Source organism: Neovison vison, chromosome 11, assembly GCF_020171115.1.
Source record: "Neovison vison isolate M4711 chromosome 11, ASM_NN_V1, whole genome shotgun sequence".
Classification (NCBI taxonomy): Eukaryota; Metazoa; Chordata; class Mammalia; order Carnivora; family Mustelidae; genus Neogale; species Neogale vison.
In genome coordinates this window covers 185,410,468-185,434,280 of record NC_058101.1, presented here as the reverse complement: position 1 = coordinate 185,434,280, position 23,813 = coordinate 185,410,468, and positions in this window count along the sequence as shown.

Sequence of the window (23,813 nt, the reverse complement as noted above, 5' to 3'; positions counted from 1 at the left end):
CCATAGATAAGTCACATGAATGATTGGCGTGTGTCCTGACAACCTCACCAGGTTGTCGTGGGGCTCGAAATAATGAATTCATATAAAAGTACTTGAAGAAGTGAGATGAGTAATGAAAATATCTTTGGGCATGATGTTTGCACTTCTTGCATCCCAAACTCTAAGCATCCACATTCTTAAATATTTTAAAGATTCCCTTTGTTTGCTTGAAGGAGAGAGAAAGGCCACCAGAATGAGACTTACAACAGGCCCTTAGAGGAGATCCATTCTTTCCCAGACTTGTGTGGGTTTTTGCCAAACCTCCTCCTCAGACAACCCCCACTGTCAGCCTTCCTCCTTCCTCTCTATAAAATCACAATTGTTATATGTTAATAATCATTGTCTTTCCCGTATTCAAAAAAGAAAACCTTTTCTTGGCTTTATTTTTTTCAGCTACCAACTTAATGCATTTTTTTTTCTTAGTCATATAGCTTTTAGTCATATATCTTTTAAGATTTACTTTTATGTGTGGTCTCTGCTTCCTTTTCTTCCCTTAATTTGTCAGTCCCCTCCAAGCTGCAAAGTCTGTCTCTAGGCTTAATAATACCTGGGTCACTAAATACTGAGGTGTTTTTCACTCCTCAACCCATCTGACCTTTTACCTCATTCAACACTGTTGCCCCGCCTCCCCCTCCATCTGGACCTGTTTTCTTCCCTTGATGTCCCCTTGACTTTCCTTCTACCTCTCCAGTTGCTCCCCTCAGTGAACCTTGCATCCATTCTCTGTACTTGATCATTAATATATTTTTTTAATTCATCAAGGTGCTTTCCTAACCCAATTCTCATTCTCTTTTTATTATATAATCTTTCACAAATGGATGTCACTTCTGACTGCAATTTCAGTAACCTCTGTGGCAGACTGCTCATTGACCCCCATTGATGTTTTCTTCTCTCCAAGGGAAACGGCTCATCTATTTTCATCCTAGTACTTGTCATGGTTTACAATTATGTATCTCAGTCCTCTGCTAATTAACACTGTGTTCCCCATTCTGTTCGAAAACTAAGGGTAGAAGACACTTTATCTGTTTTGGTTTTTTTTTCACTCTTAAATTCCCAGTGCCTAGTAGAGGGCTAGCCACAGAGTAGACACTCAATAAAACTGGTTTAACCAAATGACTAAAAATTGGATATAGAAAGGAAAGAATGGTAAAGTTTTCATGGATCATCAGATGCAATGGGACACCCAAGCTCTAATTTTTGTCTCTGTTTCTCTGATTTAAAAACAATACATGCTTCTTGATTTATTCAGGTCTCTATTTATACATCATTGCCCTAGTTAAAAAATACCCCTTCCTGTCATGCACCATCTTCTAGACTCTGCTATATTTTTTTATAGAATTTGGCACTATCTGATATACTTATTTATATATGCATATAAATAATATTTTTATTTATACATATTTATGTATATATAAATATAGTGTGTATGTGTATGTGTGTGTACATGGGTATGTTTATTTTCTATGTCTCCAAACTAACCAAATGGTGAAAGGGAGGGTATGGTGGGGGTGGTGCATTCCAGGAGCAAAGAGTATTTTATCACTGACATTGTTTAAAATTGAGTGATATTTGGGGCCCTTGGGTGGCCCCATTGGTTCAGCATCTGCCTTTTGCTCAGGTCATGATCTCAGGGTCCTGGGATCAAGCCCCACTTCGGGCTCCCTGCTCCATGGGGAGTCTGCTTTCTCCCCCTCCCTCTGCTTGCTGCTCCTCCTACTTGTGCTCTCTCTCTCTCTCAAATAAATAAAATCGTAAAAAAAATAAAATTAAAAAATGGAGTGATATTTGAAAGATGACTGACATTGGGTGGGTTTGTTATTTCCTTTTAGTTCTCCATAATCTCCCCTTTATTGTCTGTATTCAGGGTGGACCTTTCCCTCTGCCATATCCTTGGTGCACTAGTGAGAACTAGTGTTCTCCATGAGAACAGAGATTCTTCTGTTTCATTCATGGCTTCTTCCCATGGGAGACAAATGAAAGGTCAATGTATTTTGGAAAATAAATATGAACATATTAAGAAATAGAAAAAGGTACCCATCTCTAATCCTGTGTTTTTAATGTTTTAACACATTTTCTTCCACCTTTTTCTATGTATTTTCAAAGATAACTAAAGTCCTAAAATGTGTTCACATATCTGCAACTCACTTTTCCCTTGATATTTTCCAAGTAGTTAAATGGACACAATTTTGAGAGCAGACAGCCACATAGCCAATACCTGATCAACCACTTATTGTCTTGTGAGCTCTTAAGCAAGATGCTTAACATCTTTGAGCCTCAGTTTCCTGATTTTAAAAATAGGATAATCACCTAACTGCCTCAATGGGCATTGACCAAGATTAAATGTAATCATCTGTGCATACGGCTTGTGGTAAATGTGAGTTTGGGAGATGTACAGCCTCTAAATGGTCCTTAAGAGATCTCAGCCTCTGGCATTCACTCCCTTGTGTGAACTCCTCCCTTTGAGTCTGGGCTGGACCTAGTGATTCGCTGCTGGAGAATAGAATATGGCAAAACAAATAGGGATGCGGCTTCTGGGAATTAGTTACAAAAAGACTGTGTGTGGCTTCTGCCCTGCTCACCATCTCTTGTGCCCTTACTCACTGTGAAGAAAACCAGCTGCCATGTTGTCGGCTATCCTATGAAAAGACTCACATGGCAAGAAGCTGAGGGAGGCCTCCAACAGCCAACAAGAAACTGAATTCTGACAACACAAATGGGCTTGGAAAGGAATTCTCCCTGTTCAAGCCACCGGATGAGACCACAGTCCTGGTCCAAATGCCTTTGCAACCGATGTGACAGACCTTGAGGCAGTGGCACTCAGCTAAGCCATGCCTAGATTTCTGACCCACACAAACTACAAGAAGAAAAATGTTTATTGATTTTAAATCACTTCCACATTTGGAGGAAGTTATTATGTAGCTTTTATTAATGGGCAGTTTCAAATGTCGGCCTGTCGGAAGAGTCCTCTGGAATAGAACACTCTTCTTTCCCATCAGGTTTTTTAAAAAGAGATATAAAACAGAGTGAGGAAATGGGAAATCAATATACCACTTCTATTAATAAAAACTAAGCTTCAGTAATAGGCTTAGTGTGTGATTGTCAAATAAACTTTTTAACTGAATCTCAGAAGGAAGGAGACATAGTACCCTCTCTTGGGCAGCACTAGATGGAACAAGCTTTCTTGTGTGGGTGGAAACGTATGTGGCTCTGGAGAAAGATTTTGTGGCTGGGGAGAAGCAGAGAGCAAAAGCTCCCTGCAGGCAGCTAGATTCCCAAAGGGAAAATGGATATGAGCAGATCTTGTCCAGTTTTCCATCCTGAATTTACCAGTCATGGAAGGGGCAATGTGAGTGGTGGGGAACGATAAGACTGGGAGTACTGCCCAGGAAGTTCCCTGCACCTGGAAGGAACTTAATCAGCACTAATCAGTAGTACACCCTGTCAAATGTGAGTCATTGGAAACTGCTTATGAGTATCACTGTCATTTTTTATAATATCCATCTTGACATGTTGGGCTCTAATTTATTAAATTAATCTCCCCTTGTTGGAAACTTGGGTTAGTTCAAAATTTTAGGGTTATAAATACTGCTGCCATGAATGTCTCTTTATTTCCTTAGCATAACTCCCCAAAAGGAGAGTTAGTAACTCAAAGGTCATGAGCATTTACATGTTTTCTCTCTATAGCTGAGCTGCTTTGAAAAGGTTTGACTAATTTCCATTTCCATCAGCAGTGTGTAAAAATGTGCTTCTGACCCTGGAAGCCTCAGGCTTTCACCTTTGTTTGATCATCTTTGCTAATTTGATAAGTGGACCACATCTTACACTTAATTTGCAATTCCTTGATTATTAGTAAGGTTGGAAACTTTTCATGGCTAATTAGCCATTTGTATTTTCTTTTTCCTGAATTATCTGTGTCCAGTCCTCACGGATCTGCTGGCGTCATTCACCTCTGTCTCCGGGCAAAAGGCTCAATTTTCCTCTTACCTGGAGCAGTGTAATCCCACAGAGAATAGGCCCAGGGGGAAGAACCACTGGGTGTTTTGGGTTGTTTTTAAGATTTCTGTACTTTCCTTTTCTTATTTTTTCTACGATATTTCATATTCTACTATGGCTCATAATATGAATGACGATCATATTCAATCTTTGTAAATACCCAGTGAGGCAGTTATGTTGTCAGCTGTTGTTCTGAGGGCTTTGTGAAGATCAACAGGTTGAATGCACACACCAACCCTATAAAGTAGCTACTATTTATTTTTACAACCCTTTACAGAAGAGGAAGTGGAAGAGGAAAGACGTTATCTGTTTCACCCAAGGTAAAACAGATAACCAGCAACAGAGCTGGGATCTCCACTCCAGCCCTCACATGTGAGGATCTATGAGCTTACGTGCTAACCCACTCAGTACGATACTGTAGTTAACCCTAAAGGACATGCACTTAATTCTTCTAACACATCATCCCTAATGAGTCATGTGTCTGCAGCATTAAAAATGGTAAGGGTTCTCCATCACTCTGATAAGATTTTAGTAATAAAATGGTTATTTTTAAGATAAAATTGTTTTGTTTTCTGATTATAAATAATGTGTATATTCTGGTGTTTGAAACATTTAGGGAGTGCAAAAAAAAATAAATTAAAAATTATATATTCTCATCCTCCAGAAGTAGAAAAAACGCAGTGTTTAAAAAAAAATGAGAGTAATCTCAAATTCAATTTTTATATTGTAACAAATATATCTGATGGGATGAGGGAGGGGACTAAAAGTATACAATTCTACTTCCTTTAAAAGAATTTTACACTGGATGGGGTAACTGGGTGATGGGCATTAAGGAGGGCACGTGATGTGATGAGTGCTGGGTGTTATATGCAGCTGATGAATTACTGAATCCTACATCTGAAACTAATGATGTACTGTACATCAAATGTGCTAATCAATTTTAAATTAAAACAAATTAATAAAAGACTTACATACATCTTTTGACTATATATGTTACACTGTAGCATTTACATGTTTCCAAAGAAACATGTTTGGGGGAAATTTAATTATTCAGGTACAACCATTTTAATTCAGTTATACACAGGAGATATAACTTAATTAAAGTCAAGAAACAAAGCATTGAGAAACAGCCCAGATAATCCAGAATATTTGTGTTACTATCTCTTCTTTATTTCTCCTTCCATTCAGAACACTGATTATTCCATTTATATTAACAAGAAAGAACTTACCATGCACTTAAGTTAATCAAACTTATGCAGTAAATCATGGGTAGATATAATTGAGGTATACACTATACCCCAGAAGCTAAGCTATTAAAAACTGATGACCTCCATTTTACTCAATGCTCTTGAAATTATGACAAATATTTGAAATCAACTAAGATCGATTTTTGGTTAATGGGGCCATTCAAATCCAAAAGCAAGAAGGAAAATAGCGCTGTTTTAAATGTCCCATTTATGTAATTTTTGAAAATTTAAACAACAGTAATTTTTAAAGCCCAAAATAACCTTTATTTCAAAACCCTTTTAAACTAAACATTGATTACTCTTCTGAAGTCATTAATTATCTCGTGCCTTAATTATCAGTGTTACAAAGTAAGAATTGATCCCTGATATATTTTTTTCTGGTCTTAAATTAATACGTATTTCACCTGTTTCAAAATACTGTGAACAATTATACTTCACAACTCAGGGACATAATATATTCAAGTATAGGCAAGCACTGTATCTTTATCCTCATGTGTAATGATGCACCTGGTTCATAGTAGAACCAAGAATTGTGTGTTTTCTATTTAATGATAAATATATTAGGGTACCTTTTCTTTTTTCATGGTAGTGTGTCTCTAATTTCCTTATCACTGAGTGTTTCCAATCACAGCCTTAAGAGAAACAAAACAGAACAAAACAAAACGATCAATTATTTTGATAAAAATAAAATGATTCCTCTGTAGTTGATCAGTTTGGACTCCCTCTGATTAAAAATCAGAAATTTGATTGAATTTAAACTGTGGTCCTTTTTTTCTTTCTTTCTTTCTTTTTTTTTTTTTTTTAAACCCCGCACCTGATACGGCAAGCACTGAGCTATAGTAGATTGCATGACTTAAGGGCAGAGCTAAGTTATATCCTAACTTCACCTCTTTCTAGCAGGTTACTCTGACCAAATTACCCATTTGCAAAATTATTACTTCATAACACCACCTAACAAAATCATAATACTGCCTAACATAATAATATTTAATGACTGTCACAGTCTCTGTCTATTCTTAGGTATTCTATAATTTCTTTTCAATGTTATTTTTATTTCTAATTATGCAAAGTAATCAAAGATGTGTCTTTCAAAAATAGACTTCCGCAAAAAATGGAAAAAAATCTACAAATGTCAATCAGAAAACCCCCAAAAGATAAAGATTTTGGAAAAGGTTGAAGAAGAGTTGAAATGCTCCAAAATAGATGACATGATGATAATAAGATAGTTGGTGACAGTGAGCAAATCCCACCTTTTCTATTTCTGGTTTTGTTCCAGCCCAGCCAAAGAATATAAGGGAAGCAGTAGCCGATGTGATCTCACACTCCCTAGCTGTTCCTGGGCCTGAAGACTCTTTGCTATGTCTTTTGTTTCCTAGAAAAGCTCCATGAGTCCCAGCCAGTTTTAGGCTAGCCTATAACTTGGTGTGGGGAGAGGCTCATTGCAGCCCTAAGTATTCTGGGTCAGCCATGGAGCAAGCTCTCTGACCGAGCCAGCGTCATGATGTGTAGAGAGCAGCCATGTGCAGCCTGTGCTGCAGATTAATCAGAGATGGGACTGTGCCTCAGAGTAATCAGAGATGGGACTGTGCCTACTGCATTCCTTCCTGGCCCCTTTGTCCTCTGTTGGATCTACACCGTATGTTGCCTAGCGGTGAGGTCGAACTCAAGTAGCACAAACCCCAAGATTTGCTATTGTTGTTTAACCAACTGTGGTTAACAAATCATAATAATCTGATGGACCAAAAAACCTAAACTCTGGGGGCACCTGGGTGACTCAGTGGGTTAAGCCTCTGCCTTTGGCTCAGGTCATGATCTCAGGGCCCTAGATTCGAGCCCCACATCGGGCTCTCTGCTCAGCGGGGAGCCTGCTTCCCCTCTCTCTCTGCCTGCCTCTCTGCCTACTTGTGATCTCTCTCTGTCAAATAAATAAATTAAATCTTAAAAAAAAAACTCTGCCATATATATATATATATATATATATATATATATATATATACTTTTTTCCTTTAAAAACAATGAAACCAGAAAATTTAGGCAGAAGCACAATTATATATTCTAAAACTATTAAGCCTGTTAGACTACACCTACACTTCATTTGGTCTAAGTCCTAGATAACCCAATGATAAAATGCTTGGAAGAGCGGTAGGAGAGAAAGCAAGCCTGTAGGCTTAAGGGAGAAGCTCCAGATAGTCACATATCTCATTTGCTCTCCTAGTTTCCCCGAACCTCGAACCATTGCTTTCACCCATGGGCAAGGGTTTGTTCCCTCAGAATGGAATTCTGTCGCATGCCCTTTCCAACATTTCCATACTCAAAGAAGGAAAACCCATCAGAGTCCAGTGGGATTGATCTCTCTGCCATGAAGTCTCCCACGATTTTCTCAATTGGGATTCTCTCTCCCATCTGGGAACTTATTGAAACTTATTATCAATACCTCTTGTGACATATGTCATTAAAGTCTCGTTAATAATTCATGGTGCATTAACAATCTCTGAATCCTGACTAGGTGTGGAGTTCAGCTGAAAATATTGGAATATCCTACCAGTAGTTCTGAAACAAGAGGGGCTTCTTCCCCTCAAACAGTACTTCTGGAAGTAGGCAGTTGCTGGGATCTCACCTGACCTCGCCTTTTTCCATCACTAGATGCAGGAGCAATCCTAAAGCACCATGGTCTCATGCCATTGTGTGCAAAGACAGGAAGCAGGTTGACGGCCTAAAAAATGAGTCTCCTTGTCTCCTTCCCTCCTTGTAGGGAGTCCCTAGAAACCTCCTCTTAAATCGCATTGCCCAGTGGAGGTTATGTCTACCTCTAGAACAGGTGTTTGGTCCACTTACCCTCAGATCAAAATACCTGGACCAAATCAGGGTTCTGGTGGGAAAGAAGAGGGTCAGGGATAGGATACCATGGGGTAAGCAATGCACCATATTTAATTTAGATGAACATATGTAGATAACAAACCTACACAATGATTTTGACCTTCTGACCAAGAAAAAACCAAGACTCCAGTATAATACGTGAAGTGTCCTAGACCATAAGACTAGATAGGAATGGAGTGGAACAAGATTAAATTCAAGTCTCTTTAACTCTCAACATTAAGTGTTAAGAGTTTGTTATTTCCCCTTTTGACTGTTAAATAATTTAACGAAGTGGGTATGTTTGCTTTGGCTTTGTATATGTACATATTTATTATATAAATTAAAAATATCTCCCTGAACTCTATTCAGAAAGGTATTAATTTCCATAAAGATATTGAAAGGCTTAAGTAGAATTTATAATAGAAAGAGGAGTGGGATGTCAGGAAGTAGTAGAATTGATTATGAAGTGGATGGGGAGCAGTGGGGCTTACTGTTTGTTAAGTAAGCCCCACTTACTTAGTTGGCTTACAACTTGGCTTACAAGGTTGGCTACCTCGTATTTGGTGAGAAAATTATTACTATTAATAATGAATGACAATACACCAGCAGGTACTGCAGTTCGCACAAATAGTGTTTTCTTATTACCCTAATGATGTAGGCAACAAGATATTATGCATTCTGGTTTTGCTGTTGTTGACTTCTACATTTTACTAGAAATATGTTGCACAAGTTTTATGGTCATTCCTGTTAACTAAAAGACAGCAATGTCTATGTAGCGGAGGGTGACTCAGATACTTTACAGTGGAGTATTTTTGAGGTAGGCTTGTTTGGCTTATGCTCATGTTAAAATGAGTCCGCTTTCCTTAAGCACCTTCCAACGGAGAGCCCTTGAAGGAAGCCAGTATTAACGGGCTGTCCTTTGTATAACTTCTTGCATTGACTATTTGATTTTGTGACTTTTAAGTGAGGGCAGGTAATTCTGTGCCTCAAAATATTCTGTTCAAAATTGGCCCTGTTTTTATACCTGCAAGCATTTACCCAACAATTCTCGGTGCGTTTTTTAAAATATATATTTGCTAAATAAGAGGTCTGTCTGTTGAATACACACTTATGCCAGGGACCACCATCATTAGAATTAATGAAACATCAAGGAAAAAACAGTTGTGTATTCACAAAGAACCAGTGTCTTTTTTGACTTCCCCAAGGTCTCATGTTCAAAGCTTGGATTTACGTAGAATTTCATTTAGAAACGCATCTATAATCACTGTTTTCCTACCTTCAAACTGAGCATGGGGCTTCAGACTCCAATATCTCACACACACACATTACAGCTGCCGAACTACTCCCATCAGTTTTTTTATTCTCTCCTTACCTTTAATTAAAATGCATTAAAAGAAGAAAAAAGAAACAAATGGTTGTAGAAAGTAGCATTTAAATGGAAACGATTGCTCTAAATGTTGCTGTTTAGGAAATATATGGCATGGTGTGCAGCTTTGCAAGGCGTCAAAGAGTACACAGGAGATAACATAAGTATTATTTATGACGGTGTTGGACAGAGTCAAAAGCACTGCTCCTGGGCTCTGACTTCCAGATGGAGCTTCTCAGACTGCGTACTGGAGCAGCTCCTGAATTTTTCACTTTTGGAAATCATTTGCGTTTTTGTAAAATTTAAAAATGCATGTCACTACATGGGTCTGCTATTGCTGCTGTAAACCATCGCCACAAATTCAGTAGTTGAAACAATATGAATTTGATATCTTATACAGCTAGAGGTCCAAAGTCTGAACTGGGTCCCCTTCGATCTCAAGTCAAGGTGTCAGAGGATCCCATTCCTTTCTGGAGGCTTCAAGGGGAGAGAACATTTCCTTGCCTTTTCCAACTTCTAGAAGCTGTCCTTCTTCCTTGGCTCATAGCTCATTGCCATCTGCAAAGCCAGCAATGGCCAATCGTGTCTTTCTCATGGTCTGTCACTGACGCCGACTCTTCTGCCTTCTTCCTCTGCATTTACGCACCTTGGAGATTATGATGGGTCCACCTATTTTAAAATCAGCAGATTAATAAATGTAATGTCATCTGCTACCTTAATTCCCATTACCATGTAATGGAACATATTCAAAGCTTGCAGGGATTAGGACAAGGACATAGTTTATAAGCCACTGTTCTGCCAAACACAAACAGACTCAGATAAACCCACTCTGACACATTTACAAATGTAAATATTTAGTGATCAAACATCTTTACCTTTAGAGGTAGATATATTTAAGATCTATAAATGGTGCGTATTGGAGCATATACGTGACCCATAGTATACAAAGGAATCTCACTTTTTATTATAGCTGTATATAGATACTGATAAATATCTCTAAAACAAGTCGCATGGTCCATGCACAAGAGTAAATATAAGCTCCTTGGCCTTACTGCCCTGGTTTTTCCCTTATTCCAGCTTTTTCTGAAGACAAGTTGGTCAGCAACCTCTGTTCCAAAAAGCATGGGCATACTATCGCACTTACACACACACGCAGACCCACGTACAGATATACATCCACATGCCTCATCAGGTTTCTGCATCAATCCTGAGGGACGGAAACCTTTTTCATCCTGATTCCCAAGAGTTTAGCTTTCAGTTGCTGTGGCTAAATCCACTCCGAGGTTGTTTCCTGGGCTGAAGCCATTTTAATCCCAATGATGCCTAATTCTGATAAGGTTATTTCAAAAAACCTTAGGTGTCTCCCTTAGGCAGACACTGTGCATCCTGGTTCAGCTCCAGCCACAGGTTCCCGTTCTGAGGATCTTGTCCTTCTGTCAGCTTCTCTGTGGAAGATTCTGATGGACTCTTTAGAACTTGAAGGTTTCTTGCCTCTCTTTCTAAGAACTAGACTGGTATCATCTTGCTCCTAAGCTCGGAAACTGGGTCTCTGTTCCCTGTGAAGACAATTCCCTAATGCTAATGCCTGGTTTGAACTATAAAATACCCCCAAGGGGGCACCCCATCACTTTCTCTGATCTTCCTTCTGAGGACAAGGGGTGAGAATTTCAACTTATGAGAAGCTTAGAAATGGTAGACTCATAGGAAAAGGGGGGCTTGGAGACCTGTTTAAATGCTGCTTTTGTCTTAATAAGCACTTTTATTTTATCTCCAGTATTTGAATTGGCTTAGGAAAGAGGCTACAGCCAAAGAAACCTCCTTCCTTGGTATGGTCTCTGCCTGTTACACCATCATAAACCCCAGGTGCCAGCCATTGGACTAAACTTCTTCTTGTCTCTGTTGATTTATGGAGAGTACCTTATCTTATCTCTTAGACTTCAGGGCATTCTAAAAATATCAAGAAGCTATTATTATTATATTACTGAGATATAATTGACATATGACATATTTGCTTCAGGTGTACAACATAATGACTCAATACTTGTATATATCGTGAAATGATCATCACAAGTCTAGTTAACATCCATATTGAGACTCTTGATTACACCAATAATAATAATAGTTTATTAAATAAAACTGGTTCCCTGTGTGCTCAGAAGCTATCCTAGCACCTGAACTATGAGGTTTCTTTAACTCCTCACAAAACCCCATGAGATCTGTACTGTTTTTATTGCTATGTTACAGAGGAGTAAACTGAGATTTAGAAAGATTAAGTAATTCTTGTCAAATTTCCAAATTAACTTTGCCCAGAAAATGATAGTTTCAGTGCTTGAGATGGGATCATCAGCTTCTAGAACCATGTTCTAAATTGCTAACCAATACTGTCCTCTGTGCCATCTGAATGACAGTCCCCTGGGAATTAACCAGCCAGCTCCCAAGAGTCAATACATGACAGTATCTGAATTATTCAAAGAAACACAATATATACAAGAAGAAGCTTTAGAAGGGTTCATCTAAAATCTGGACATGAGAGGGGCCCCTGGGTGTCTACTATTTAAGTATTGGCCTTTGGCTCAGGTCATGATCCAGGGTCCTAGGATCGACCCCAAGTCAGGCTCCCTACCCAGTGAGGAGTCAGCTTCCCTCTCTCCCTCTGCCCTTCCTTCATGTTCGTACTTTTGCTACCTCTCTCTAAGCAAATAATATCTTTAAAACAATAAAGTAATATCTGGCATGAGTACTAGGTTGTTATTTCTCTTCTCTGGGCTTTTCTTTGAGGAGAGGGGGATTGAGCCTCTTGATATTTGCATTTTTTAACATTTATATTTATAGTATAAAAATGTTTTTGATCAACAAATAGTGCTTAATTTCTCCCTTCCATAAAGGTAGTATTTTTTTTTTTAAGAGCACAAGGTTTTAAAAAAGATTGTCATATGCCCCCAGGGTAGCCATGATCACGAAGCATTAAGCTTCTAGTCTTCCCTGTATTGCATTGGAGGTCCTCTCCTTGTAGCTCCCACAGATCCTCAGTAGAGCTAAACAGACCAAGGAAATATGTATTTATGCATAGATGTCTAATGAGACTGATTCCTTCTTTGGCTCGTGGATGTCTGCTTTTATCTTATAACCACATCTCGCATTCTAATTCTAGAAAGATCCTAGAATCTTCACTGCATGTTTAGTACATTGGTTTTAGAATGTAAAATCTCACAAGCCAGGCCACTGAGAAGAAAATTGCATTTATTACACAATGAGCTTTATTCTATTTGATAATGGAAAAGGAGTTACACTGGCAGAATTCACTCTTGTCTTAACATGCTCATGTTAAAATAGCTGAAGAACAGTTAACGGCTTAGGCAGCTGACTTCACAAAAATTGTATCCTGAGAATTTAAGTCACTGCAATAAATACTTACTAAGCACATATTATATGCCAGGCTACACACTAAGGAAATGGGAGCCATGATGTACAAAAGAGGAGATTCACACCGACCAGGCTTTGTGTCTGAGGGCAGCACAGGGCACTGACGCTGCCTCAGCTGACGGCTTTGTCACCGGGATGCATGCACGGAAGGAAGGAACAGCAAACTGCCTGTGCAGGCTCCTGCTTTTCCCTCTACCTGCTCCTCCTTCAACTTCTACTGTATCTCAGAACATATCTTTTTGTGGGTTGTTACCATCAGTCACCCATCACTAAAACATAAGTTCAGAGAAGGAAGGAGATCTGTATGTGTTGATCACTGCTGCACCTTCATACCCTACAACCATACCCAGTACTTAGTAGATGCTCAGGAATCATCTGTTGAATGAATGAACAGATGATCTCTGCCTCTTCAGCCTCTCCTGGCTGCTCTCCTCCTTGGCTCCCGTGTCACAGTTTGGTCAGTTTCCATGGTCGAAACCTTCACTGGTCAGTGCTCAGTAAAGGGAAGTTTAGTGTTTTGTAACTTTAGCTCTCATGGATTTTATTTCTTCATCTGTAAAATGAGGTTAATTAAAACTTTAATCGTTGTCTACTGCTGTGTAATACATGACCCCAATATTTCGTGGCTTAAATAAACAAACAAGGAAAAAATACTTAGTTGGCTATGAGAATCACAGTCTAGTAGTCAGGGTTGCTCGTGAGGTTGTGGTCAAGAAACTGGTTACAGCTGCACTCATCTGGAGGCTTGACTGGGGTGGGAGGCTTCCTTCTCTCCCATGCTTGTGAGTTAGCGCAGGTTGTTCTCAGGAAGCCTCGGTTCCTCTATGTGTGTTTCTGTTTATAGAACTGATAAGACACGACAGCAGGCTTCTCTCCAAGAGTGACAGAAGCCATATGGCTTGTATGATCTCGCCTGGGAAGTCCATGCCATCATGTCTATGTCCTACTAGTTACCCAGGTGGCATAAAGGATACCAGGGGTTGAGGATCACCAGGGGTCATCACCTTCTAGTTTGGTTACCAGTGATGCTTAGTAAGAATGTTGTTGGTACTTAAATAAATCCTAAATGTAGAGTCCTTGGCAGGGTGCCAAGCACATGGTAGACAATTAGAATATATAGCAGCTCCAATTAGTTGCCTGTATGTGGTCGAGCTGTCTTTCAGGGTGCTGGAAGATTCTCTCTCAGTGCTATCTGGAAATGAACGTTTGCATTCATCTATAGAATTCACATTGATTTTTCGTTCATTCGTTCATTCATACACTCATTCAACAAGTCTGCTATCCTCACGTCCTGTGGAATTACTCTCATATCCACCTAAAACGTAAATTTTTTTTTTAAGATTTTATTTATTTATTTGTCAGATAGAGACAGAGAGTGAGCACAAGCAGGGGGAGAGGCAGACAGAAGGAGAAGCAGGCTCCCGGATGAGCAAGGAGCCTGATGCGGGACTTGATCCCAAGACTCTGGAATCATGACCTGAGCTGAAGGTAGACACTTAACTGACTGAGCCATCCAGGCATCCTCTAAAATATAAGTTCTAAACACCAACCACATGTTGAAATAATGACTCCCAAATTGCTGGCCTACTCCTGGGGTACCCAAATGTGCTCTTTCTCAGAACCTGTGCAATATTATCTTCTGGAATTCCAGAGTACCCTTGACATCTGTCAGTGGTCAGTCAGTAAGTTGACTGCCTTCTCCAACCCTGTGACCCTTTCTACATCGCTTTCTGTGCCTCCAGCATACAGAGAGAAATCTGTTGTGCTCTCAGCTCAGATGTAGGAGATAGAGGAGAAGCAGCATGTAGACCACGCCCATCTGGGTGTGACTAACACAGAGCTGCACAGAATGGAAGGGGTATGAGAGCCCATGAGAAAAAATCTTTGACAGAGGACTGAAGACCAAGATGGGAACGTAGGGAAAAAAAAAAAAAAAAAAAAAAAAAAAACTCCTTCCAAAGCAAACTTCCATTGAACCTGAGATAATTAGTAAGAAAAGAAGGAGTTTTGTAAAGCTCATTCCTCTTGATTCTTTTCATATTATAAGCCATTTACCAGGCACTTCCCTATAAGCATTATTTTGCACATTTGAAGAAACAAATGTCCAGCTTCCCCTGTTCAATTCCATCTTGCCAGCCTGTTCAATTCCATCTTGCCAGCAAGGGTGCCACAGGAGTAAAGGCCTCCCTCCAAGGAGTTAGCAGAAGATTAAACTTCAGCCCAAATGTTGGGGGAAGCCGGAATGCAGAGTCAATACCAAGTACTGGGCTTAATTTGATGTTTTCCACGCACGATCAAAATGGTGGTTTTTTCTAACTGTAGAGCTATTGCCTCCTCTGGTTTCTTTCATGGGTTCCCTGTGGAGCGTATGTTATGCTCTGATATTTGAAATTGATCGTGCAGCTTCTATTTCAAGGGTGATAATAAACCTGGTGCAAAAGTTGGGGTTAGCAAAGGTGACTATTAGCCTTTCTTCTAATACGGTCGATTTATTTTGCCTTATGGCACAAACCGACTCCTAGTATGATCTGCTGATAACTTCACTCGAAAAGTATCACCTGTGTGAAGCATGCACAAGTGAAAGACAAATCCTTGTCTGAATTTTGGTGGGGAGAACTGAAAGAGGTCATCACTCATTCTGTGCCGATTATTACAGACTTGGCCATTGAGGAATTTCTAGGCAAATAAATACAGAGCTATGGAGAGAGACTAACTTATATGAGCTATGGAGAGAGACTAACATCTATAGAATATCGTGTGCCTCATTTGCTTATGAAAGTAAAAAACCTGAAGTAGTTTTAATATCTAAATGATTCTTGATATTTGTGATAAAAAGAACTTACTCTTGGGGATTAGACAAACCACATTTACTGTCCTATCTTGGGCAAGTCATTTAATATTATCCTCAGTTTCTCCCTCTGCAAAGAGAACTAAGAATTCCTGCCCTTTTGTTCTGTGAAGGTTAAATTAATTAACGTCTCCAGCACCTAGAAGAATGTTCTACAGATGTTGAATAAAATACAAGTTTCCTTCTCTCTTTGAATGGTATGGAGTGACAGCACACTTCTGGTTTTAAAAAATTCTTTTCACTTTTGGGTCTAAAGCATCCCAGGTTTATTCTGATTTGCTACGATAGAGTTCATTCAAATACTATGTTGGCAAGATGACAGAGGGTTTACCCGATGTCTGGCTGGGAAACAGATCTCTGCACTTCTTATTGTCATGTAAACTGTAGATATAAATTGGATCACCACTGATTTGGCATTAATAAAAATATACACGACCGCTGTTCTTCATCTGGCAGTTTCTACCGGATGCCTTGTAACCAGGTGACAATCCCAAGTGGAAGTCCAAGTAAATTTCATTTTGTAGCAAAAGCTTTCATTTCCCAAATGGTTACCCAATTAGAAAAATTATAAGCCAGACTTGGGTAAGAAAGAGATTGGATGTTTCTTATAAATTCATTACTGCAAATGAAATCAACATCATGTAATATAAGAACTATGTCTTGATAAACATTACCCATGATCAGTCATTGGATACATGGTTTTATGTCTCCAAAATTTGGATTAAAGATGTACCAAACTTGGACCGGGGGCGGGGGGACCATGAGACACGAGGTTAGCTTATCCTTAGAGTTACCGAAAGGGAACTTCGATTTTCATGGATTGAGAATAAGCATGCATCTAGGTTGCTTAGAGCAATGTTGTAGAAGTGGACATATGTTGTGTCACATACATTTTTTGTCCAAGTAGAATGTCAAACCTCTTCTATCTTCCTCTTTTGTTCTTTTGGAGTTGGGAGGAGGAGAAGTGACTCATTAGGAATTTTTAAATAACGGTAAAAACAACTCCAAGCTTCAGGAAACTCAGGGATATGGTGATAATGGTCCTTCCAGACGGAAGCTGCAAAAGCTGAATCCTTCCCTGAAAAAAAAAAAAAATGAGGTAAAAGCAGTTGTAAAAAGATTCCAGCTTCTGAACACTTAATTAGCTTGAAAACACACAAGACAGACCCTCATGAGATTTTTACTGAAAAAAATCTCTCTTGGACTAAAGAAAATAATACATACTCAGGGCTATGGCAGATGTATGTTGTGTTTGGAAATATTCTGATGTGTTTAGTGCAAATTCTTAAAATAACACACCCAGAGAGTTGTGGGCGTCTCATCGCGGTGTGTATTTGGATCAAGCAATAAAACGGAAGGTCTGCTTTGTTCATTATATGAAATGTAATTTTAACAATAAATGAATAAAAAGCTGCTAGCGGATGTAACTCAGTAAAAATGTCTTTTTATACTACTGCTAGGTCACCAGTGTCCTGAATTTGGTGTGCTTATGAGTTCTTAGACGGGCTTGGAAGGCCATGACCTTCCTCATGATCTGTCTGAGGACCCCTGGCATAGAGCCGGCCCGGGCTTGACTCCCCACCGTATTCACTAGTTCAGCCGAGTCCATAATATTCCTTTCTCCCTGCACCGTCTGTCTTTCATAATCTGAAGTACTTTTTCTCCCGACACATAAAATGTGATGACTGGAAGATGACTTTAAAGTATGCAGAGATCATGTTTGTTAAGCGTGGGGAGGGGACTGCAGGCAGGGCTAGCAAAATGTTTATATAACCTAAAAAATGATGTTTTGTTAGAAACTGGCTTGACACCTGGAAGTCTGCATGTGTAGAGGCAGATTTTATGAACTCGTGGTTGGGACTGCTAGACAGAGGCCAATGTTGTTACCTGGGCCTTCGTTCCGGTCAGAATATGGTTAGGTTTCTTATTGCTTGAAAATGTCACGGTTTTGTGCAAGTGAAGAATGTAGACTCATCAATTTGAGGTGAGCGAGACCTGACTCTGACTCTTGCTTCTGCCACTTACTCTGTGGACGCTGGCACCTTCCCTAAGTCCTGGCACCTTCCCTCTCTAAGCCCTTCACCCCTTACCTGGAAAATGAAGTCCGAATAGCACCTGTTCCTCGAGTTTCCAGGATTAGGATAGATTCACTATGAGTACAGTGCAGGATGCAGTGATAGGTGCATATTAACTTTGTAAAACTTTTTAGCTTTACTGTTTCTCTGCAGTAGGTATTGGTTTTATTCTTTTCCTTCCTGAAGAATTTTGAGCAATATTTTTCTCATCAAATCTTTCCTCTGTGCAAACGGCTCTTCTGGGTGTTTGGGGGAACCTGACACATGAGGCCTATGGTTCCTAGAGTTTCCTCTCTAGCTGGGGTAGATAAGTACAAAATAACTTCAAAATGCAGTGTGCCTAATAATTGTTAGAGCAGAGACATGAAACTGTTAATTTTAGGAGTGCAGGAGGGAGGCCCAGGTGTGTTATTTGCAGGCCCAGCGCAAAGCGAAAAACGTTAAGCCTCTTGTTCCAGTTTCAAGATGGTGAGGGCCGAGCCTTCAAGCAGGTGCAGACCATGTTGGAGTCTGGGGCCTGGGTGGTTGCAGATGTCACATGCCCAGGCAGCTGGTCCTGAGAGCATGGGCCGTACTGACTGCATGCAGGGATATTAGGGGAGGTTTACTGTTGGAAGATCTCAGGAGCTGACCTGTACTTTGAAGGGTGGAAAGAACCTTGAAAGAATGGGTAGAACTGTCCAGACAGAAGAGAAAACTTGTATCGAGTACCCATAGAATTTTTGGTTTTGTTTTTCAGTGAGACTTATCTGGGCAAAGTGATCTGACCATTAGGGAAAGTGGGGCAGGGGGGAGATGGGGAGACAGTAGGTCTAAGTTTGAATTTTCAACTAAAATGAAGCAATCCACAGGGTTTGAGAATGAAAACAAAATCAGAGCCATTTAGTGACATGGCTCTCGTGGCCGAAAGACAAAAAGCTGGACTTGATGAAGGAAGCAGGGGCTGCAGGAACTTTGCTGGGGAAAGTGATGTATTCCTTGCAAGGATTCTATTTCTCTGCTGGCTGATGTATGCTTTCCTCCCCCCCACACACGAAGCAATAGTCTGTTTCTGTTTTGAAGACATCTTCAATTATACAGTGCCGGCCAAAGGAAAACATAATGGAATTTTAACCAGTTTGCTTTTTTCTCTGTGGACAGCATTTCAGGAACATCTCCATTCTCGTTATAGAAAGAGAGCTTGAAGACACCCAAATGTGCATTAAAAATCTATCACCTTTTCATGGCCTTTCAAACAGAACTGTATTCCAGAAACCCCATGTCATTTTGTATTCCAGGCAATGCTTTTAAAGACAACATGGGTGAAACCCTTGCCCCGTTCATCGCCAAATAGAAGTGCAAGTCTGTGCACGTTCTGTGTGTCTGTCTCTTGTCCTGACAAACTGTCTTCAACAGTGCAAAGTAAAACCTTCTTCCTTCCTTTTCTGTTTTTCTTATAATAACCCAGCCTTGAATCAGAGGTACATGTTCAGCCTCCCAAAAGTGCTTCTGTTGTGGAAAAGAGTTCCTTTTGTTCCTTAGTTTATCATGTCTTAAAAAAGGGAAAACATTCTGGATGGCAGGGGTGGAATCCCTAATCATCTAACATGGAGAAATACCCAGGGAACTACTTCAGTACCTAGATGAGGCAGGGAAGAGAATTTTATCTATCTTGAAGATTCCAGAAAAATGGGAGGAAAAAAATATATTTTAATATCCATAGACAGCTTTACAACTAATTAAAATTTTTAAGGAACTCTCCTGAAGGTAAAAATTCAAAACATTTTTTTTTCTTTTGCTCCTCCACTAAACTTTTAGTATCTCTGTTAAACGAGGCAAATGACTTCTCCAAGCCTGTGAGAAGACGAGAAGCTTGCTAAGGTCCTTTCAAGATTACCGCGTCAGCGTGAGCATTCCCAGGTTGGGTAAATCTCGAGCTCAGGTGCTTGCCTGGCTCAGTAAAACAGGAGGGTCCGCATTCCTGCCCAATTATGAGCCCACAAAATTCCCATACCTTTGAGCATGGCACTTACATTTCTACCTGTCTTTCTCAATCAAGACTAGTTACCTTGTTATTTAGTCCAGGACCCCGTGAGGATTGCAGGCGGTAATTAACATTCCTCTAACTGTGTGTAACCAGCGTAGGACTGAGTCAGAAGCAGCTGGCTGGGGTCAGTCAGGTGTGTGGAGAGGGACACCTTCAGACCCAGCACGGAGAATAGGCATTTCCAGAGCTCTAAGAATGGGGCTTTTTAAATTAGGGTTTCCTCTGTAGATCTATGTTAGAATTCTAACCAGATTTTAATATTGTTTTTTCATTTTAGTTGCTTTAAGCGAGCACAAATTAGGGTTTCCTCTGTAGATCTATGTTAGAATTCCAACCAGATTTTAATATTGTTTTTTCATTTTAGTTGCTTAAAAAAAAATATATATGATCACTTCTTGCGTTTCTTATTACCCCCCCCGACACACACACGCACACACATGCAGAATGTCTCATATTTGCAGTGAAATGATTTTGCCATTTGGAATATGCACAGTGGGCCCCTGGGAAATCTACTATCTAGAGTCTGGATTCTGAAAAGGATCTACATCCAAGCATCACATCATGCTAGGTAGTGAAGTGGATTTTGTAACGGGGAACGTCAGATGGTCCAGGAAGCAAAGCCCTCTCTGGTGACTGCAGGCGGCACGGGCTTGAGCCGTGACAATACACGTGACCATGAGAGAGCTGTAGGCATTTGCTGCTTTTCTGGAGAAAGAGCATGGGGTAAAAAATAAGTTTCCTTAGAGAACTTTGCACCCAGTGACTTTTAGAAAGTATCTCCAAGAAGGTGCCAAAAGTAACTTCCAACTTCTGTCCAGGAGCTACAGGAAAGGAGCAAGAAGTTGCATTGTTGAAAGGCGAGAAGGCTGTAACTAGAAATGCTAATATCCACAATGTCAGGGATTCTTTTTCTTTACCTGTTGTAGTCATTGTCAAATAGGACTTCAGGGATAGTAATAGTAAAAGCACCTGTCAGTAATATGTCTTACAATATACACTCAGGAGAAATTATTTCCCTCTTTTAATGTATATTGAAAATAAGGTTCAAAGAGGTTCAGTGATTTTCCTGAAATCTCTTTATAGAGAAGCAGGGCCGCTAGAACCCACAGCTCGGCCTGGAAGAGGTTTGCTGTTTGCATTGTAATAAAGTTATTGTAACACTTTACTTCTAAAGTAAGTGCAGTTTACATAGGGGACAGTTCTTTCCACTTTTTTAGAGCCTCGCTTCATTGTTTCTCTATTCTTCTTCCTAAAAGACAGTACGTGTCTGTTTTAATGTGTTTGAATTAGAAATTAGGCACAGATCTGAACACAGGGAAGAGAAATTTCTCTCTTTGGAACTTCCCTTAAAGATAATAATATATTTGAATTTGCATTTATTTTTATTTTATTTCATTTTCCCTTTTATTATTTCTACTATGGCTGTGTAGTATCCCCCCAAGCCTCAGGAAAAAAGGAAAGAAAGAAAAAAATAAAAAAAGAAATGGGAGAATCATTATACTTGAAGAGTTTGCTGCAGAAAGGATAAAATTGTTCAATCCAAAGAAGTCACTGATGTTTAGTGACATCAGTGTCCTAAAATGCCCCAAACATTCATCATGAGTTGTTTTTCCAACTCCATTACCAATTCAGTATGACAATCATATTTTTACTAGAGCCGTTGGATCAATTTGAATTAAAGAATCATCAATGTGCTTAAAGTTTTGTGTTTATCATTGTATACCTGTGCACTCCTATTTTTCTTTTATTTGAGTCTAAGCAACACACACTGTTACATTAGTTTCAGGTGTACAACTCAATGATTCGATCAGTTCACATTCCTACTTTTTAAGAAGATAGTATAAGGAGGCATCTTCTTTCTCCTTTCCAGTTTGCATTCATTTGAAAAGCATGACCTACCTAGACTACTTCTCTCTTTTACCTTACCCATCCTGCTGTAGAGGGTCACACTTCACGCAGCTTCTATCTCTGTCTTACAGTTTGCTTCCGATTGAGTAGTGAGACTGAAGCAAGTTCAGTATGTCTAGCCAACCTCTCTGGGCACGCGAGGCTGCAGGTGCTTACCGAGTCAGAACAGCCCGAGCCCCGTCTTTGTTGGTGTGGTGCAGCTAATAGATGCTCTTTGGATGTCTTGCTCCTTTCTCAATAGAGCACTTTAGAATGCTTTCAATTTCATGAGCGGCAGGGGCTCATTCATTCTGGGAGCGGTGAGAGCTCAGAGACGTGCGCACATATGTCAGTGGCCAAGTCCAAGGAGAAAGTCTCAGAAGAAACCATTTTGAGTCGATCTGTTTCTTTTGTGGTCACTATGGCAATGTTAACGGCAAAGAGAGAAAAAAGAACAATTGAATCTATCAGTAAATTTCAAATATACAAAGGAGCTTCACTGATATGAAAAGAACTCAGTCCTGGGTCTACTATTGACTAACCTTGTGACCAGGACCACATGCTAAAACCTCTCTGACCCTTTATATGAAATGGAAGTGACAAGGATTACCCAGCAAGATTATATAATAATTATGTAACATATGTAAAATCTGGGGGAACATCTTAAAATATTGAGATTTTATTGAACTATCAGAGTATTAGATTTTTAAACAAGTATCCATTAAGAACTGGTTTTCATTTTTTATTATTTTATTAGTTATTTTTATTTTACTTTTAAATGTGGCAGTTTTCACATCATCTGAACAGTTCCAAAATAATGCTGTAAGAAGACACATGTTCTATAAAAATAAAATCCATGGCGTGTTGTCTTTATGAATGGCATTTCTTTCAGTCTTCAGTAATTTCTTTGTTTCTATTGCTTAAAAGGTTGTCTTACTCTTTTAATGACATTCTATAGAGCCAAGGTTAATTTTTTCTTTTTTCTTTTTTTGTCAGGCAGTTGTCTTTAACAGTCTTAGTTTTCTGATCCCTGTTCATACCAGAACATAAATATAGCCTGGGAGTAGATATTCAAATTGATATGTTTGCATAGCTCCCATTAGCTATCCAAAGCATAGAGAATATGGGTATTACAGATTTCCCTATGATCCACTTACCCCTTCCCGACCTTTGCTCAACAGTGTGCAGGAGCCCGCTGCCCTGAGGCCAAGCATTTAAGCCACATGAAGCATTTTATTTATTTGTTTGTTTGTTTGTTTGTTTGTTTAAAGAAGAGTAAAAACAAGATGTGGGACTGAGGTTCTTGGTAATCTGCGACCCTGTCCCAAGACTGTAGTACTCAGAAGGCAGGCAAAGCACCATTCTCTGGCTCTTAGCTCTGCAGGCACCGATGGCAAGAACGTAGTAAGAACTGCCTTTCTATCACTAGAACATGCTAGAGTGGATCCAGGGAAGCCAGAGGTCAGAGGGATCAGTCAGGGTGCTGGAATGCTTCTCTCTGTTCCAGGAAAACTTCTGTATGTTTTGATCTGGTGTTGGCTTTGTTTTGTTCTTCATGTTGACAGGATCCGAGGAGGGCACATAGGGCAGAATCAGATAGGGCAGACAAAAGCTTTAGTTCATGGTCGTGGCCAGTTTCTGATTGGTGCCGAAAAGCTATTGCAGCCACCCCCCACCCCCACTCCGACGTGCAAGAGAAAAACAAACAAAGCCCCGCAAATAGGCTTGTATTGGTTCCTAACGTGACATTTTCCACACACAGACATCTGAACAGAATTAATTAGTACTCCTCATTTTCACACACTTTAAATGCTCAGACTGAACTTTGTTTAACCCTTAGAAGTTCAGCTTATTTCCCAAGCACTACATTGGATCATTTGCATTCTTTATACAGATAAGAGCATCTGTTTCTCACTCCTGTGAAGAGTAAAATAAAGAAACAGGAGAGAGGGAGAGAGAAAGGGAGAAGGGGGGGGGAGGCATTTTTAGAACAAAACAGAACGCTTAATGTTAATTTACTCAGGGAGGTCCCAGGTTGGGGGGAGAGTAGAAG